A 20,865-nucleotide genomic window follows, 5' to 3' on the forward strand; every position below is an offset into this window, starting at 1 on the left:
CATGACACGTGAACAAGCCTCCCATGAGAAGCAGCTACCTGTCTCAGGAAGAGCACCGGATTGGGACTGTCATAAACTTCGTCCCATACTAGAACACACTAGGTGACTTATTTCTCTCCCTTCATCTGTTTCCTTTTCTACAACATTAATAACCATATTAATTTCCTTATTAAGGTTCAAGATTATGGCTAGAGTTGATAAAGTTCTTGATTTCTATCGGACCCTCGGCACACGGCGTCTATCACGTCACCTGCCTCCTGGCAGTCTGTGCGCTCACTAAGATACTGTACGAGAAGAGAAGGATCTCGGTTCCTGAGGTCACTTGTGCATCTTCTCCCAACTGCATAGGACTCTAAATGGCAAGGGCATTTGGGCTGCACTGAGTTGTTAGGAATTCTTTCTCTCTGATGTTAAATCTTAAGGTCTTTAGCGCTTGAGGGTTTATTGTTCTTGCAGAGGACCTGGATTCTGTTCCCAGCACCTACATGGCAGCTCACAACCACCTGTAACCTGTTCCAGGGGATTCGATACCTTCTCCTGACCTCCTCAGGCTACTGCATGCACATGGTACACATACATACACTCAAGTACACACACATGCACTCAGGTACACACACACATGCCCTCAGGCACACACACATGCACTCAGGTACACATACACACACTCAAGTACACACAAAGACACGTAAAATAAATAAATAGAGTCCTGCATCATTTGTCCTCTTTATTTACTGGCCCCACACATAGCACTTTTATTTGATACCCTCTTGTCTGCCCTCCTCCACCCTCCTTCTGCCCTCCTCCACCCTCTTGTCTGCCCTCCTCCACCCTCTTGTCTGCCCTCCTCCACCCTCTTCTCTGCCCTCCTCCATTCTCCCATCTACTCTTTCTTCCAACACTCCCTATACTTCCACCAAACCCAGGCTACAGCCAGATGTTAACCTATCAGAACATAGGTTTATGTGGATTCTACAAGCAACTGGGGCAGTTCCCTCCAGTTTCAGGACTTGTGTCTGCCACCTGACCCCTGCCTCAGAGGCCCATGTCTTTGAACAGCAGTGTGGCAGGTAGAAACCCCAGCCCTGTAACACTTGGTCTCAACTCTAATCTTGTTAGTAACCATTTTGCTTAGCCCTGTTTCTCAATTCTCTCATCAATACCTAACTTGCAAGTCTGTTCTAAGGCTTAGAGAATATACATGTGTATACCGTGTCATCGAGGACAGCATCTTTCCCACAGTAAGGATCAATAAGTGTAATATGCTAATTATACTCAGTTGTTCCTTTCCCCCCCCATAAGTTTTGTTATCAAAACATACAGCACCCCAGTTTCCCCTGTAACTTCCAGTTTCCTGCCCCCCCTTAATCAGACCTATAGACAATATCAACATACAGTACTAGTAGTCTATCTGAAAATTATTTTGACCTATGTTATGAAACTGTGAGCCTCTAACATTTAACAAAATGACATAAAAATGGAATGAAAATCTCATTTCCCCTGGCGTTTGTTCTTTAGAAGTATCCACTCACAGGGCTGGAGAGATCTCAGTGGTTAGGAGTGCAGACTGCTCTTGCAGTTCTTAAGTTCAGAACTCAGCACCCACGTCAGGCAGCTCACCACAGCCTGTAGTTCAGTTCTGAGGGGGTCTGATGCCCTCTTCTGCTCTCTTTGGGCACTTCATGCACATGACCCCCCATACTGTAAAAACAAAATTTTGCTGGACATTGTGGTGCATGCCTTTAATTTCAGCACAGAGGCAGAAGCAGGAGGATCTCTGTGAGTTCAAGGCCATTGTGACTTACATGGCAAAATCCAGGTGAGCCAGAACTTCATAGCGAGACACTGTCTCAAAGAAATAAAGCAAGTGGAAACACACATATACACATGTAACACTCATAATAAATTGACATATTGCCTTCTAGATTATTTTTATATGAACATGCAGGATGAAACTATATGAATTATACATAGAGGGGCACATTTTGATTTCTCACAAAATTAGAAGCATGATTTGATCTTTTTTAATCGATGGAGAGTTCTATTTTAAGAATATCTCAAGGTATATTTGGTTTTCCAATGATACAAATATGGTTCCCCACTTTGTACATTTTCACAAACAGTATTACAATAGTTAAGTATTTTTATTTGGCAGGTAACGTTCTGGCAATGTCCCTCATTTCAAGGGGTGAATGGTCTAGCAGGCGATTCTTGAAATTAACATGGCAATAAATATAAAATTCCAGCTAGGTGGCTGTGGATGCTCAGGGATGAAGTGATACTCACTGTGAAGTAAGTTTCCAGGCCACGGGAAAGGGCATCATTGGGACATGTTGAGGAGGTGGAGCTTGATCACAGAAGGAATTCCAGCAAGGAATCCATGAGATTATAAATAACTGGCTATAGATATAAAATACCTTTTCATTTGTCTTTGAACAGTCTTAAATACCCTAAAGAAAAAAGGAAGCAAGGCCGGGGTGAGGCAAGGTGTTTTTTGAGATGGGGAAGTCTAGGGAGATGCTCTGATAAAGTGACACTTGGAAAAAACTAAAAGGAGAAAGCAAGGCAGGGAAAGGAACATTCTAGATAAAAGAGCAGGGCCTGCAAGGGTTGTTACATAGCAGTGACCCTGGAGATGCAGGGAGGTCATCAGGGCTGGGGAGGGGGGTGGTGTTGAAGGAGACATGGGGAATCAGGTGATATGGGTTCCAAGTGACTATCAGGACATTGGCTTTTTACTAGATAGAAGCCAGTACAAGAGAAGACAGATATGGCACATGATCTGACTGTTGGGAAGAACGCAGACTTTGGGGAGCAAGAGTGGAATGTTGGGCGAGAGGTTGTCAGTAGTCCAGGCAACCATCCAAGGCTGGTGCCTTGGTCATGAGTGGTGAAAAGATGTCAGTGTGGATAGTGCTGTTGGCGCACTGGTGAAGTCACAGCCTGACTGGAGTGGTTGAGAGACCACGAGAAGAAAGAGCCCGATGAGTAGGTCACTTTTCTTCTGTTACAAAGTGGGAAATGTTAATGGAGCACATAGAGTTGGGATAGGGTGTTCTAAGATGGGAGACATTTCAGCATATCTGCCTCCTTGTGTGGAATTACTCTGTGAAGAAGGAAGGGCTTTGAGTGTAACAGAGTGTAACTATTGGAGTTGTGTTCTTGAGCAGCTGGAGGCTGTGGGGAGACCACTGAGGCAATCTGTCACTAAGGTACAAGGGAAGGCAGCAAGCACCAGATCAGATGCACACTGATACAGGATACAGGGGACAGTGAGTGCTGGGAAAAGTAGGAGGAGAGAGAAGAAAAACTCAAAATTGCTTTCTAGGACTGTGTGAGAGTGAATAAACTATGGGAGTGTGCCAGATCCAGGTGTGTGTTCTTTGGGGAGACTGAGGCCTGAGGGGTTGTGTAGACAGGTTTAATCAGGACAGGAGGTTTCACCAGGAACTGTTGAGAGGGGAGTCGGTGCATAGGGAGTCAAGTAGAAGGATTAGACTACAAGGAGCCAGGGGAGGCAGGCTTAGAGAGCAGGAAGGGAAGCAGGGCCATTATGGGGGGGGGTGGCCTTGGAAGTGGACTGTCAGCAGGTTGAGGCTCAGTTCTGTGTGCTTAAAAGTTGTTGATATCAGGAGGCTGTGGAGATAACTCAGTGGTTAACTGTTTCCTGCTCTTCTAGAGGACCCAAGTTTGGTTCCATCACCCATATCAGTGGCTTATAGACACCCATAACTCCAGTTCCAGGATATCAGAAGCCCTCCTCTGGCCTCTGTGGGCACCTGCACACACATAGCATACACTTACACAAACACTCACCTGTATATGTAAGTAACAATAAATCTTAAAAAAAAAATGTTGACACCAAGGTGTGTATGATAAGTAGGGACAAGATGGAGGAAGAGTAGGAGATGGAGGAAGAGCAGAGGGTGGAGGAAGAGAAAAGGATGAAGAGCAGAGGGTAGAGGAAGAGCAGAGGGTGGAGGAAGAGCAGAGGGTGGAGGAAGAGCAGAGGGTGGAGGAAGAGCAGAGGGTGGAGGAAGAGCAGAGGGTGGAGGAAGAGCAGAGGGTGGAGGAAGAGCAGAGGGTGGAGGAAGAGCAGAGGGTGGAGGAAGAGCAGAGGGTGGAGGAAGAGCAGAGGGTGGAGGAAGAGCAAAGAATGAAGAGCAAAGGGTGGAGGAAGAGCAGAGGGTGGAGGAAGAGCAGATGATGAAGAGCAAAGGGTGGAGGAAGAGCAGAGGGTGGAGGAAGAGCTGATGATGGAGAAAGAGCAGATGGTGGAGGAAGAGCAGAGGGTGGAGGAAGAGCAGATGATGAAGAGCAAAGGGTGGAGGAAGAGCAGATGATGGAGAAAGAGCAGATGGTGGAGGAAGAGCAGAGGGTGGAGGAAGAGCAGATGATGAAGAGCAAAGGGTGGAGGAAGAGCAGATGATGGAGGAAGAGCAGATGATGAAGAGCAAAGGGTGGAGGAAGAGCAAAGGGTGGAGGAAGAGCAGATGATGGAGGAAGAGCAGATGATGAAGAGCAAAGGGTGGAGGAAGAGCAAAGGGTGGAGGAAGAGCAGATGATGGAGGAAGAGCAGAGGGTGGAGGAAGAGCAGATGATGGAGGAAGAGCAGAGGGTAGAGGAAGGGCAAAGGATGAAAAGCCAGGGAAGAAGGAGGAGCAGATGGAGGAGGAAGAGTAGATGCATCACTTGGATGCTTTGATGGTAAGCCAGATTGTAGTGATGTGGGTGTAGTGGCCACTGACATCACTAGGGCTATGTGAGTGTTCTGTCTTCTTTATGGTCACACAGAGAGAACTCATCCATCATGACTACAAACTGGCCTCTGAAGTAAAGATTCCTATTTGTGAGAACATTCCAGAAGATGAATAGGTAAGGCATGAACTTAATTTTAATGACTGTGATGGGCTTCTTTCCAAAAAAACACTTTTTTGCAAGCTCAATCACATTACCATGGAGTAGTACACATGGACAGCAAAAGAAGAAATGAAATGGGGAGAGGATTGTGAGCTCTTTAAGGAAGGTTATAACATTATTTCCAAAGGTCAGCCATTTCCAGGGACTTACAGTCTTTTCAGGGTAATAAATCTCCATTTTTTTTTTTACAATAAGTAGGAATGGGGCCCCAATTAATTACTTGCTGATCACTTATCTATCTCCAGTCAATAGTCCAAGAAGGACCTTAATGCATTAAAGACACAGAAGCATAGCAGGAGACTAAGACTGATGTAGTTTCAGACACAGAGTTCAGAGCCATGTGTAAGTGTGGGGGGAAAAGTTTAAGTCCTTAGGTGGATGAAGCGCTGCTGGATCCAGATGAGCCTTGCCCCCCTGAGTTAAATTATAAACACTTTTTAAGATGGGGGATTCAGTTAGCATTTCAAATATGCCAGGGAAAAGCAGCATAATGCAAAAGAGCCAGTGGAGTCACTGACTAGTCTCTTGGAGGAAAAATTCAGGAATAAAGTTATATTAGATCTTACCCAACAAATAAACCCCTGATACATGATAGATGCTGGGAATTTTAAAAACAAAATGAAGATGTGGAACCCTTAAGACAGATATCCATTTTTATAAATAGGAGTGGTGGCTTCTCTCAAAGGGTGACAATGAAGTCTAGGTCTACATGTTTAAACATCTCCACCCATGCACACGTTTTCAATAAATATGACTGTCAAATGGCTTGTTTCCCTGACATGCAAAGCACTCTTCAAATTCATAGAGAAAAGATAAGAGACCAGCGAGAAAAACAGGGAGAGGTCATGGCTAGCGGGCCATTAGGGAGCACCACAGGAAAATGCATACTTGAAAAGATGTTAACAATAAATAACAGTTGGTAAAAGAAAAAGCTGAGCAGTTTTCATCTCTTGAATAGTTTGTAAGTGGAAATGTTGCCCAGGTTGTGGTGGGGTGGGGGTGGGAGGAATATCACATGTGGACAGGGGTTTCAACTGGAGTTACTCCTCTGATGGCCTTTATCTAGATTTTAAATTCGTGTATGCTGAATTCCACATTTTCATTTCTAGGAATTGTTACGGGTTAAGGTCCTTCTCTTCCAGAGACAGCCAGAGATTCTAGCATACCATGTCACAGAGTGCCCCACCACTATCAGCTGAAAGCAGTCCCCAAAGAGCTGTGACTAGAAATGGTCACATAAAGGGCCAACATAACCAGCCCCATCACTCTGCTGCCTGCTCAGTTCACTTACAACCTGAAGACAAGGCTTCTCATGTCACTCACTCACCACTGCCCCGTCCACATTCTGCCTCTACGATTCAGCTGTCCCCTTTGCACCCTGCTCTGCTTGTAAATCTTCCATCCACCTTCATCTCACATTCCCCCAAGTACAGGTGAACCCCTCCGGCAGCTGTGCTGTCCTGCTCTTGAACACCATAAACTTGCTTTATGTCGGAGAAGTCCCATAGCACAGCGGGCACCGTCATTCTTAACATCTTTCATTAAAGACAAAAATAAACATCCTTAAAGTGTCCCACTTAACAAATAAAGCACAACCTGCTTGTAACTCCAGCAGACTCTCTTTCCAATACTGCTGTTTTGTTTTCCCTGGGATGCAGCCCTGGGAAGGGTTGTTTTACAACTGGTTTTTTCCCTTGCTGGCCTCCCATTTTCTCCTCAGCATCTGTCCTCAAAGTGCAATTACCCTGCTGGAAGGTTCGCACATCCCACGACCATGACTCAATGAGCTATCACAGAGCAAACACTAACACCTAGGACAAGAAATAGACTGTCATTCACACTTCCAAGTCCTACCCTTCATTGCTCCCAACACTAATAACCCATTGCCTTGAAAACAACACACTATTTTGCCCGTTTATGGAAACTTATCTTAGCACGTGGCTGCCTTTCTTCCTGCATGCTTTCTTTTGCTCAGCATTAATTGTTATACCTAACAGGAGCTAGTTCACTCAGGGCCCAAGCCGTTGTTCTTTTTCACTTTTCTTGAGTAGTGAAGGTTCTAACAGAGGAGTGCCATGCTGGGTCTTTGCACGTAGTTCACCTGGTTGCCACCTGGAGGGAAGACTGTGGGTTGGAGGATGAGGTTGAAGAGGTTGAAGGCCCAGGGAATGGAAACTGTTGTGGTAAACCAACCCTAGAATTGCATTTTCCAACTTTACAAAGAGAAGGAGTTTTAGGTCAGTCCCTCAAGGGAGCTGAGTCAGAACCATAATACAGCAATCTCAGGGTCGGGCCTGCGATAATTAGGTCAGCTGTCACGACTTAAGCCCAGAAAATAATTAACACCCCCACACCAAAAATAGCTTTGGGAAACAACTCTAATTCTTAAAAGGAAAAGAGGATACTTTATGGCTGAGAAGAAATAGAAGCTTCAATATTCTGAGTCCTTGGATGTTAGAGTCAATACTTTATCAAACACAGAGAGCTTAGGACGGGCCAGAAAACCAGAATAATTCCAGTTACAATGGCAAGGGCGGGTTAGTGATGATCAGTTTAGCTGATTGATCAGAAAAACATGGATCCCTGAGAGATGATATTTAGAAATGCAGAGAGGCAACCCGGCCAGGAGATTTTGTGTTGCTATTCACATTCACCTTTTATTTGTTTTAAATTTCCTATGTATGAGGGTTTTGCCTGTTTGCATGTGTATGTACACACTATGTGTGCATTGTCCACAGAGGCCAGAAGACGGTGTCAAATCCCCTGGCACGGGAGTCACAGACTGTTGTGAGACACCATGCAGCAACAAGCCTGGGTTCTCTAGAAGAGAAGCATGCCATCTCAAACCTTTAGCCATCTCTCAGCCCCACTGCTCTGCATTCTTGACACTGGAGACATCTCCAAATCTTGGGGGTTTGGTGACAAGCTCCTTTACACGACTCCGACACAGCCAAAGTCTAGTTCTCATTTGGGGCTCCATATTTCTTTCTTGGCGCTGAGAATTCCAAGCTTTTGAAATGCACATTTAGTATTTTTATTTAGTGTTTTACTTATTTATCAGTCTATATATTTGGGTCCATGTTGTTTTCAAAGGACTCTGGGGGAAAGTGGGCCCATACATTGATCTATTTTAAGTCTAAAAGTGTGACAATAATAGCACACCCTGCTTTGTCCAATTCTGTAACTTGCCTAGGGTAGTGGTACCAGTGGGTATTTTTGGAGAGACACCTGGCCACCTCATAGCATGACAGCATCTGAAGGCTGATCTCAGGGTCAGTGAGATGGCTCAGCAGGTACAAGCATTCACTACCAAGCTTGGTCGCTTGAGTTCAATCTCCAGGATCTACCTAGTGGAGGGAGAAAACTGATTCCTACAAGTTGTCCCTTGACATCCACACATGAATCATGGCACTCTAGTGGGAGCACATTCAATGAATAAATGTGATTAATTTCTTTAAAGTTAATCCCTGTTGGATGACTTCTCCTGGGGAGGTGTAAAGACGTGTCTAGTCTCCTGAGATGGGGCACACAACAGGGCCACACAACCCAATTCCATCCCCGTCCAGCTGGGTGAACTAATACGTTTAATCGGATCACTTAGAGGAGTTTGGGCAACTCTGAGGAACTACCCCGGCACGGGAGACGACTCAGGAAAGCTGAGTCACACCGCAATCAACTCCATATCTTCTCACAAGAGCTCACGAAGCTGGGAGGGAGTGGTGGCTGGACCCTCACATGAGAGTGATGACCTCCTGGCTCTGGGGTAATGCAATAGCCGCGATCTCACGAATGTCTCCTTCATATTGCTCTGATTAAAGATGGCAGAAGTCACGTCATGGCTGGAGGACAGAGGACCACTGAAGTCTCAAAAATGATCTTGCTTATTTACCAACCACAGGACTGTGGCTGCTGCCTTCTCCTGAATGTCCTGTCCCTACAGCTTTACATCACCATGTACACCCTTTAAAGAACTGTTCTCTGTTGGAGCAAACATTTTCCAGGGGTTTATTTCTGCTCACCCCAACAGGCTCTTGTCTCTATTGTAAGCTCATCAAGGTAACCCAAATCCTGCACATGGCTGTCCCTATGCCAGTCATTCAGAAGTGTTGTTTATCAACCTTCTGTAGATAATTCCTTTGCCTTCTCTTCTAACTCAAAAGATAAAATTGTTTAAATGACATCTTTTTTTTTTAAACCTGGGTTGGACAGGAAGCCAATGGTCAAGAACTTTCGAGCCCCACAAACCCAAGCTGAAGTCCAACCTACATAGTTTACTAGTTGGTAGCCACACAGGTTTACTTAGACCCATATGCTTCAGTGTCCTGGTCAGTTAAAACAGAATTAGTAGGGCCTGCCTGGCAAGGCTGTGGGCCAAGTACACAGAACACTGTGTGTGTCAGCTTCTGTTATTGGTGTCGATGAGGTCACCGTTGTTCCTATCTGAAGCCAATAGGAGCAAGGAGGGTTGCACCAAGAGATTTCCCCAGAATTGGTCTAGCAGCTGCTGGGCCACTTCCTGCATGCTCCAGGCAGAAGTCAAAACCTTTGGTGATAACCACTAATCCTGGGTGTGAGGGGAGAAAGGAAGAGGAGAGGCTGAAGAAGAAAGGAGGTTGGGGGTATTACTGGCAGGCCTGAAAAACAGCACCCCTGATTAAACTGACCAGCCATTGTCTGTAACAGCACCCCTGATGTGGGTGACTGTTAGCATTAAACTGACCAGTCATTGTCTCTACATAATGGAATCCTTAACAGGATGCTGGCCTCAGTCTCTTTTCTATAGAGTTATAAAAATGGGCATCATTTACCTGAGGAGTGATAGTGCTGTGAGGCCCAGCAGTCTGTGAAACCCACAGCCCTGGAGCCACGAGCCCACCAGATTCTTTCTTCAGCTGCAAAAGATGCTTTTGTTTGTTTGTTACCATATGGGGGACTGAAACTGGGGCTTTGCACATGCTAGGCAGGTGCTTTACTGCTGAACGACACCCCTAGCTCCAGAATACAAAAGCAAGTGACAGCCAGTCACATGGAGCTACATATTCGCTTTCTCCAGTGAAGTGTGTGCTTCTGTTGACATCGTGAGAAGTTCCCTTGACACCGAACACACTTCCATTCTGACCACATCAACTAGCACGTTTCTGAATGCGGAGCAGGCAAAGAGTGATGGCCGGGAAGCAGGCGAAGATGCCTGTGAGGCTCCCTCTGTGTGCTCTGGGCCTCCGCCTTTAGCCTGACTGACCCTCCCATTGTCGATGCAGAGATCTCTTGCCTGAAGAGGCTTTGAGCTCTGCTATCCTGTTAGCAGTTCAGAACCTGCTTGAAAAACCGGCATCCATTGCTCAAGTAAAACAAGAAGGGACGCTCACTGTCTGATGTCTCATACACAAGATAAAAGGAGGGATTACCCCATTGAAAATACTGTTCAGAAAAAGCCTTGCACAGGATGCAGAAGATCCATATTCACTCCAAGGACAAGGTGGTCGTGGGGCTCAGGGCTTATTAAAATGCTGTGTAGGAAGACACTGGGTTAAAGGGGGGCCTTTGAGACAGACAAAAGCTGACCCCTTCATTATCTGTTCCACCTTTGCCCTCCCTCCCACCTACCAAAGGCAAGTCCATTGTCCCTAAGCCAGAAAACATGGGGTCACGCTTGCCTCTTCCCATGCTCCATGTGACTGGCTGCCAACGCCTGTCTTCTCATTTCGAAGTGCTTACTTGCTTGCTAAACCCGGCCACTTCCACCCACTCTGCTGTGACCACCCTGACCTAAGTCACCATAGTCACCGTCCCCGTAGCTAGTCTCACCCAGCGCTCCGGCCACTGAAATTCTGCCTTTGTTCCTGCACTAACCAGCGTGGTCTCTCGGTTTAAATCTGATTATCGACCTATTTATTTCCTTACTTTTTGAGACAGGGTCTGGCCTCAGATTCAGATTTAGGCATGCCCTTGAACTTGTAGCCTCCTGCTTCTACCTCCCGGGTACTGAGCTTACCGGCAGGCAGTACTCATGCCCAGCCAGGGCCTCCTGCAAGCTAGGCAAGTACTCTGCCAACTGAGCAGTAGCCCCAGCCCCCAAACATCTCATTTATTATTATTATCCATTGGCACTGGGGTCTCAGCCCATTCAGTGAAAAACAAAATCTTGACCAGGAAGCTAGGAGAGCTTTTACAATCTCGAACCTCCCACGCCAACACCATTTCCAACAACTCTTTCCTTTTCTTGTGCTTCAGCCCCAGTGGTCCTGGACGAAACCTCCCCAAGGCCACCACATTTACAGTTCTTTCTCAGGGAACCACTTACTTGCAGACCCTGCATGTCTAACATTTCGTTCAGGTCCTCGCTCAGAGGCCTCACAGCGGTGGAAGCCTCACCTTTTGTATGCCTGCCTTCATTTCTGCCGCCAACGCCCACAAGCAGGATGCGATGTCAAATTTGCATCATTTTTCGAAGGATCTAAGGGCCCAAATGGAAAGCTTATGTCTCTGAAATATGGTGAGGTAAATTTTTTTTGTCTGTTGTTCCTTATCTTCCACACATGGTTGCTTTTCCATTTTAAAGGATTTCTTATTTTAAAGAGCTGGTCACGGGGAGGGTGTAGGAATTTAATCCACTTTTTAAAAAACCGTTGTTTTCCACGATAGTACTGGTTGACTGGTGTATTTTGTCTGCTCTTAGATCAGGGATTCTCAATTACAGAAAATTGCTCAGGGAAGCACAAAATCAAGCCACTTGTGTTGAAGAGGTAGCAAAAACGCACACTAGCGCCCTAATGGCCAGGGGTCTGACATGCGCGGTTTCTAGAACTTCTTCAGAACATAAGTAGGGGTGATGTCAGATAGAGTCGGGGAAGCCATGACTTATTTTGAAAATCCAACTCACAAAAGTGTTTATTACCAGCCCAGGGTGTTTTACATGCCCCAATCCAGTCGTGTGGAAACCGCGCATCCTGTGAATTCCTGAATAGACATATTCATCCCTTTTTGTGCTGCTTCAGACCTTGTGGGTCTCACGTGGCCTGAGCAGCTGTTGTGGGTCTGGCTAGCTCAGTCCTGAGAAGACAGACCGAGCCCTGAAGAGGCTTGGCTGGGGCAGGGTTGGAGTGAGGGCACCGGGGTCATGGCTATTTGGGAACCAGGAGAAGGCGGCGCCTGCATTGAAGAGCTTCCAGACTGTGCCCCGCGAACCTCACAACCGCCTCCTGGCCTCGCTGGGGCTGCCAGTCCCCCTCACCCCCACCCCGCCCTCAGCTGCACCTGTCACCAGCCACTCCCTCCTGACCTCTGCCCTTTCGCCTGACAGCTGGACGCCCAGCCTCACCCGCCTCTGCTGTCACTCCTAGGATGTAATTAGTGATTAGTCATCTTGACACCACCCACTGGGTGGCGCCTGGCCTAGCTCCGCAAAGGCTTCTGCATTTGAAACAGGATTGAAGTGGAGGGCTCAGCTCTTCCCCAGGGGTTGGAGACCATGCTACAGCTCAGAAACGCCCTGGTCTCCCGGGCAGAACTATCCACTACCTTCACAGGTGCCGATCTCACAGTTCGTTCCCACTTTCTGACCAGGAAGACAGTGACAGACTTCCAGGCTGTGGAAGTCACTCACACGAGTTACCCCTGACAGGCTGCAAAACCCTAGCCCTCAATTCTAAGATAAGCCTTTACATTTAAATGGCTTTCTGATCATGTGTGGGACTCCAAGAAACTCACTTCATGTCGGTAACAAACCTGTCTATTTCCACCTCAGTGCAAGGGAAAATGAGCTTTGATTGAATTCCCGGGTCCTGGCTTTGTTAACCTTTCCTCCATCACGGTTAGGGATTACATCAGAGCTCTCCAGGACACTTCGGCTGAGACAGAGGAGGAAGCTTACAGTCCCCATGGAAGTGGCTTAAGCTGCCTTGAGCTCTCCATGAGCCTGTGCTTAGCTCTCACCGTCTCAGTTTCTGCCCTGAAAGTCACTCGGCCCTGTAACCATTTTTATCTTCACGGGCCGTGTGTCAGGGTTCTGTCTCCCCCAATCTTGATAGGCACTTGATAGAGTATGGTCCTGCCTTTTATTGATCTAATACTATACAGTAACTCACGTTATTGTTGTTATTTACTTTTAGTTTTTATTTTAGCATACTATGTATGTATATTCAAGTACACACACGTATATATTTATATATGCATGCTATTTGTATTTCTTCTAAGCATTTCACATTCATAGCATGCCATATTTCTATAATAAGGTTTGGATTTGTATGACTGATTTTTATGAATTTATTTATTAAGGTTTTTTTCTTTATAAGACTTATTTACTTTATGTGTATGAGTGCTTTTCTGCATGTATTATGTGTGCCATGTGCACACAGTGCTCACAGAGGCCAGAAGAGAACGTCACATCTCCTGGAACTGGAATTACAGATGGTCATGACCTACCATCTGGGTGCTGGGAACTGAACCCAGGTCCTCTGCAAGAGCAACTGGTGCTTTTAACCACCAAGACATTCTCTAGCCCCATGATTCTTTTTATACATTTATACCAGTAAATATTCCTGTGTTCTCACCTCAGTAGGCATGTATAGAGACAAGAGGCTGACATGGAGTTGTTTTCTCAATAACTTTCCCGTCTTATTTTTTGAGACGGGCTCTAACTAAACCTGGAAATCAATGTTTCACTAGAATAGCTGGTCCAGTGAGCTCCCAAGATCTGCCTGTCTTCACCCTGCAGTGCCAGAGGTACAGGAATACGCGGCCATGCCTGGCTTTTAGGTGAGTGCCAGAATTGAACTCGGGTCTTCATGCTTGTACAGGAAGCATTTAACCACTGAGCCGTCTCTCCAGCTCTGCTCGTCACCTTTCAAAGTAGATTTAGATTCCTTTAAAGACAGGTGGATGCTCAGGTGGCTTTAGAAGATTGGAGCTATTTCCCTGTCTGCTTATTAAGATTATCACGGGAAACACTAAAACTCTGCGAAGATCCTGGAGCACAAAGGGAATCTCACAGGTGAGGAGGAGAGGATGTGAGTGACGGAGCAAAGGTTTGGAACATGCAGAGGTGGGTGGATGACAAGCAGGTCTCCTGGGCCTCCTGTCTACAGCCATCAGTGGATTCAGGGACCCAGCATAGATCATAATCATGTGCAGGTCACGCGCATCCTCATTCTAATACCACTTGCTATGTGCCTTTATCTAAAAGCCTTTCACAGTCCCCCATCTAGACTGAACTGGTCCACCGTGCTCTATACACTTTTAAATTGCTGCATCTCTGATTGTTAGCACATTGGTCTGCCTCTCTGAGAACAGAGACCGTGTCTATGGTCTGGGTGCCCTCACCAACTAGCCCAGAGGCTAGGGAGTTCTGTAGGTGGATCTGCCCACTAATGCCTGTTGTCTGCTTGATAGTGATATTCTTTTTGGTTTACAGTGACTGATTTCAGAAATAAATTATGGGATAAGCTTTAAGAGATCAAGAGAGAAGGTAGTTAAATGTAAATATGATAAAAGACGTTGTGGTAATTTGAGTGTTGATTGGCCCCCATAATCTCATAAGGAGCAGCACCATTAGGATGTGTGATTTTGTGGGAGTGGGTTTGGCCTTGCTGGAAGAAGTGTGCCACTGTGGGGGTGGACTTTGAGGTTTCCTATGCTCAGGATAATGTCCAGTGAGTCAGTCGACTTCCTGCTGCCTGCAAGATGGAGCACTCTCAGCTCCAGCACCATGTCTGCCTGCACACTGCCATGTTCCCCGTCATGATGATAATGGACTGAACCTCTGAAACTGTAAGCAAGTCACCCCAATGAAATGTTTTCTTTGTAAGAGTTGCTGTGGTCATGATGTCTCTTCACAGCAATAAAAACCTTAACTAAGACAGACATCAAGACAGGAAAACAACAAAGAAAATTAAAGTGAGACCAGAAAAGCAAAAAGATCATTAGGAAAAAAATGACATAACCAGCAGACAAGAAAAGGCCAACATACACATTAACAGAGTTTCCTAAGAAACAAAATAACCTACACAATAATGTTATAAAATAAAATGTAAGAACTCATTCTACAAATAAGAAGATAACTAGTTCTTGGATGAACAAGCTGGCCAGGCATCTACAAGGATCAACTCTGATGTATATCCTAGGAGACCAGGAAAGTTCTTAGGACTGCTAAGAAGAAGAAACCTAGTTGTTTGTATGAGAACCAGACTGTGATCATATTCCCTAAGTGCAACTTTCAGGACATTCGTCACAAAACAAGGCTTCCAAGAAGCCCAGGGAAAAGAAAGGCAGTGCCAGAATCCCTTAACATAGCTAAGGTGGCCCGCAATTACCAAAACTATTCAAAGAACAGTCTGTGTGTGCAACAGCTCAAGCAGTGCCCTTTCTGGGAATCCTATGGAGCTTATTCATCTAACAGGGAACCAGGGGAACGTCAGCAAGTGATGGAAAATTAACATCTCTGTGAAGAGTTAATAACACAAAATAGAGATGGTGGTGCAAGAAGAAATACTTGTTAAGTAAGAAAAAAACTAAGAGTTCCTGATTATGAGAACTATAAATGATAAAAATGTAAAACGTTCGCTCAAAATGCAAACCTTCCTGACACACAAAATAACTTTTAAAAACAGCTAAAAATTTTCATGACACAGTGCACATACACACAGGCGGGTGGATACTCATACATGTGAAATTAAAAAATCTTTTAACTCATGGGCTGGAGAGATGGCTCAGTGGTTAACAGTGCTTCTCTTCTAGAGTGTGTGAGTTCAGTTCCCAGCGCCCATGTTGGGCAGCTCACATCTGTTTATACCTCTACTTCAAGGGGAACCTGAAGATTTATTATGTATACAGTGTTCTGCCTGCACACCAGAAGAGGGCACCAGATCTCATTACAGATGGTTGTGAGCCACCATGAGGTTGTTGGGAATTGAACTCAGGACCTCTGGAAGAGCAGTCAGTACTCTTAACCTCTGTGCCATCTCTCCAGCCCCCAGGCTCTCTTCTTGTCTCTTGGGTGCTCATATGCATATGCCATATACACACTAACACTTAAATAAAAACAAAAACAAAAAGCAAGTATTTGTGCCTCCCTGTGCATGGGAGGGAGGAGAAGAGGAGAAAGAGAGAGAGAACACGAGTACTCGTGCTGTGATGTGCATATGAAGGTCAGAAAGCCAAGAACAATTCTCACCTTCCTCCTTGTTCAAGGCAGGATCTCTCTTGTTCCCACCAGGATGCCCTCCAGCTTCCAAGAGATTCTTCTGTCTCCACCTCCCATCTCCCCTTGGAATGCTGGCATCTTCTCTCGTTTGTTTATTTATTTGAGACAGGGGCTCACTATGCAGCCTTGGCTAGTCTTGAACTCACTCTGTAAACCAGGCTAGCCTTTGAACTCATAAGGATCCCCCAGGCTCTGCTTCCTGAATGCTGGGATTGAAGGTGTGCACTACCACACCAAGTCATATGTCACTGAAATACCAAATCAAGCTAAATACTCATTGGTGAATGAGTAGACATAGTCCAGGTGCTAGATACACCAAGAGTTGCTGCCTCACAACAGAGAATGAAGGCCTGTCATTTATGATAACATAGATTGAATTGGAAGACATTATGCTTAGTGAAACAAGCCAGGCCCAGAAGGACAAACTGCATGATCTCACTAGAATGTTACAATGTGTCAGCTAAAACCAAGATTAAACAAACAAACAAACAAAAAACAAATTTCAAATTGACTCCCACAAAATCGGGCCCTGTGCTATCTAAAAGGGTCATGCCTTGAGGAAGCTGATCCTGACAGTCAATTTGACACCCCTTGGAAGGGGATTCTCTTGTGGACTGCCTGTCAAATTGGCGTGTGGGCAAGTCTATAGGTCATTTCCTGATTGATGACTGAGGTTGGAGGGCCAAAATCACCTGGGTAGGTGGCCCTGGGCTATATAAGAAAGCAGACTGGGCAGTCTGTAGGGAGCAATCCAGTAATCAGTGTTGCCCCGTGACCTCTGTTCCAGTTCCTGCCTTGAGTTCCTTCCCTTCCTGGCTTCCCTTCACGGTGGAGTGTAAAGTGTAAGATGAAGTCAACCCTTTCCTTCCCAAGTTGGTTTTGGCCATGGTGTTTTATTACAGCAGCAGTTAAAGCCTGGCTGGCTCACCCTGGACTGACAGTGGGCTGTGCAGGCCCCCGACGCTGGTCCCTGCAGAACTCACCTGTGACGTGCTGCCAGGTCTGTATGTGTATTGATTGGAGCTGAAGGAGTCTTCTGGAGTTGATTGCTGCATCTGCCACAAAGATTTAAGATACTGCTTTCTCCCACAGGGCTCTTTTTATAGAGCCTCTTAGAAGAAATCCCTGCCTTGCTTTTATTTTAGAAGTATTTCATGTCTTTGGGGTGATTCGTTCACTTTTAGCCTGCACTCAAGCATGGCAAAGAAACAGCAGAGACCAGAACAGAAAGTGTTAGGAGAACATGGACGCATTCTTACAACCCACCCACCCACCCACCCACCCGACAGTCTCGGCCACAGCCTTGGCTAGCCTGGAGTTCACTATGGAGTCCAGGCTTGGTCTCCAACCTGCACCAATCCTCCTGACTCCGCCTGGGGCTACAGGTGTGCAGCACACCTGACTCCTGTTTTCTGAACTTGACCCCATGCAAGGAAGGAAGCCCCTGACCACATTGTGTGTTTTCTTGACTTTGTCTGAGTGGAACCATGGAGCAGTTATTTTTCTTACCCGGTTTCTCTGAGCTGATCATAATTATGCTGCTATTTACTTATGTTTTTATTCCTAAGTATTTCTAAATATCATCATACTGTGCTGCCTTATGCGTGGTGGATAGCTGTGCCTCTGGCTTAATGTTGAGAGAAATGGTAAGGACTGGAATCTGGCTGGAGACGTGGCTCAGCAGTTGGGAGCACTGGAGGCTCTTGCAGGTGCTTTCGGACCCTAGCACCCATGTCGGGTGGCTCACAAACATCTGTAGTTCCAGCACTAGAGCATCTATCCAGTGCCTCTGGCCTCTGAGGGGACTTGCACTCATGTACACAGACACACATACACACACAGGATTAAAACATAAAATATTTTTTTTTAAAAAGGGTTGAATTTCTGGTCTTGTTTATGATCTCAGGACAAAGCATTCAGTCTTTTACTATTGCATATACCTGTGTGTTTTTGGAGGTGCCCTTCTTATGTGGAGACCATCTCATGAACTTAGTGCATATGCTAAGAAACACTCAACATGGGTGAATGGATATTAGGATTTGTTAAATGCTTCTCTGGCCTATTAAATGATTATAGAATTTAAAATTTTGTTTTCCTTTTTTCCTACAGAGTAAATACATTGCTTGATTTGTAAATGTTAAATTGACTTTACATTCTTGGGATAAGACTAAGACCCACTTGACTCTACAAGCTATGAAATATAATCCTTTGTATTGCTGATTTCCTAAAACTTAGTTTAGAAATTTTGCATCTATCATCAGGAGTGGCTTATTCTCTATTCTCTCTCTCTCTCTGGATTTGATACTGTCCCTAGAAATTATTTATTCTTTGCTTTTCTGGAAGTGTTTGTATTAACTATTCTTTAATTATTTCATATAACTTATCAGTAAAACCATTTGGACTTGGAAATTTCTCTGTAGGAAGGCTTTTTAAAGAACAACTTCAATATCCTGAATACGGGATTACTTCAGGTATTTATTTCTTCTTGAATGAGCTCTGATCATTTCCATAAAGTTAGTCATAGTATTTCCTAATTATTCTCTTCATCTTTATAAAATCTGTGGTGACAGACCCTTCCACACAGCTGCAGTTGGTAATTGTTTGTGATCTCTCCCCTGCTTTGTACACCTTGTCTCTGCAGGATTAGCAACCTTATGTTTTCCCAAAACTTTTGATTTCACTGATCTTTCTTTATTGATTCTATGAAATTAGATGTTTCTCTGATCTTTTTCCCCCTTTCCTTTGCTTGTTTGGGTTTTAATTTGGAAAACCAGTTAGAAATACCAGAGCTATTTGTGGAAGGGTCTGTGGAATTTGATTATTGATGAACCTCTAATTTTAGGAAGAACACTGAGTTCTTGAGGAGGCAGATTTTTGCTTCTTTATTGGTAGCAGTTCTAGTCTCCTTTCAGTTTCTGCAGTGAGCATCACGACTGAAAAAGCAGTTTGGGGAGGAGAGGGTTTATTTCACCTTACACTTCCAGGTAACGGTCCACGAGGGCAGGAAGTCAGGACAGGACCATAAGCAGGAGCAGAGGCAGGAAGCGTGGGGGAGAGCTGCTTAGTGACTCTATTTCACTAGCTCTTTTATGCATTGCAGGGCTCCCTGTCCCGTGACAGTAACGCCCACAGTGGCCTGGGCCTTCCTACATCCACCAGCAACCACGATGGGGTAGTGCATCTCTCAACTTACTAGATAGTTTCTTTATCCATTCATATGTTGACAGACATCTAGGTTGGATCCCATCTGGTGTCTTGTGGACAATGCTGCCATAAACACAGGTCTGTAAGTGTCTCTGCAGCGTGCTGACCTAGAGTCCTTTGCATATATTCCCAAGATTAGCTGGACTGTATGACAGTTCTGGTTTTAGGTTTTTTATTTCCATGGCGGCTGCAACAGTTTATTCTCCTACCAGCAAGGTAAAGAGTTCACTTTCCTCTGAATCCTTACCAGGATGGCCGAAGATGCTGAACACGTTTTCACATAATGACTGAGAACTATCTGTTCAATTTGTTTGCCTATTCATTGAGTGAATGTTTTGGGCTTGGCTTTTCACTTAAGTTTTTGAGTTCTTTATAGATCCTAGATATTAATCTTCTCTCTTTCTAGAGAGTTTTTCCTATTTAGTATATGACTTTCATTGCTATTCACTTATATTGATACCAGCATACATACATTTACTTATTCTAGAAATGCATTTTGTGCAGAATTTTCTTAAAGTGAGAACTTAAAGGAAGTAATTATTTTAGCTTTAAGTTCTCTGAAAAATCGTTTTGTGCAAATCTCATTCTTGAGAATAATTTTCTTTGGTATGCAGGATAAACAGTGGCCATCCCACTATTGCTTGGATTCCATTTCCTTCCTTTTTAGAGCAGGTGCTAATCAACATTTGCAGTTCTTACATTTTATAAACTCACTGTGAACCCTGAATTAGCAGATACCTGGCCACTGTGACCAATGAAAACTCAGGTCGTGTTCCCATGAGCTTCTGATCACATTTCATCAAGTAACTAACATAAACATTACTTGATGTGTGTTTCTATTTAAAGACACCAACTTTTATTTACTATTTGATTTGATGTACAAGTGTCAGCTTGGATCTATGCATACCATGTGCATACACTACCCACAGAAGCCAGAAGAGGGTGTCAGATTCCCCTGGGAGTTAACAGATGTCTGTGAGCCATGTAGGTGCTCAGAACTGAACCCAGGTCCTCCGCAAGAGCAGCCAGTGCTCTTAACCACCATGCTATCTCTCCAGCCCCTAAAGACACCATCTTTAACATATCTGTCCTGGTGACTTCCCTTCCAAACACTGATGCTGTTCTTGGGGACATTTGATGTAGCAAAAACTACCAACAAAATCCATGAAGATGTGACATTAAATAGACTGTTAAGACATGCATTTATAAAGCTGAAACAAGGTCAACTTTAAATGGAAGGAGTGTATGTAGTAGTAACTCAAATAGTTTGTTAACTTTCTGCATGCTTCTGAATGGCCATCAAAGTTCAGTAAGTATTGTCTGAAGATTCCTGATGAATTTAATAAGGAAGCAGAGAAGCCAGCGTAGAACCAGTGAGTGAACGGATACTCTTCCTGCTCAAGGCTCATCCTTCTGCTTCAGCGATCTTCAGTTTTACTATAGCCATTTACACATTCATTTAGTTTATATTCTCACATTTTAGGGATGTCATATTTAGAGTTTAATATCACTCATTAATTCTTAAAATGTTCAGCCATGTTTTCAAG

Source organism: Peromyscus californicus, unplaced genomic scaffold (assembly GCF_007827085.1).
Source record: "Peromyscus californicus insignis strain IS unplaced genomic scaffold, ASM782708v3 Scaffold_9__1_contigs__length_137607984, whole genome shotgun sequence".
Lineage (NCBI taxonomy): Eukaryota > Metazoa > Chordata > Mammalia > Rodentia > Cricetidae > Peromyscus > Peromyscus californicus.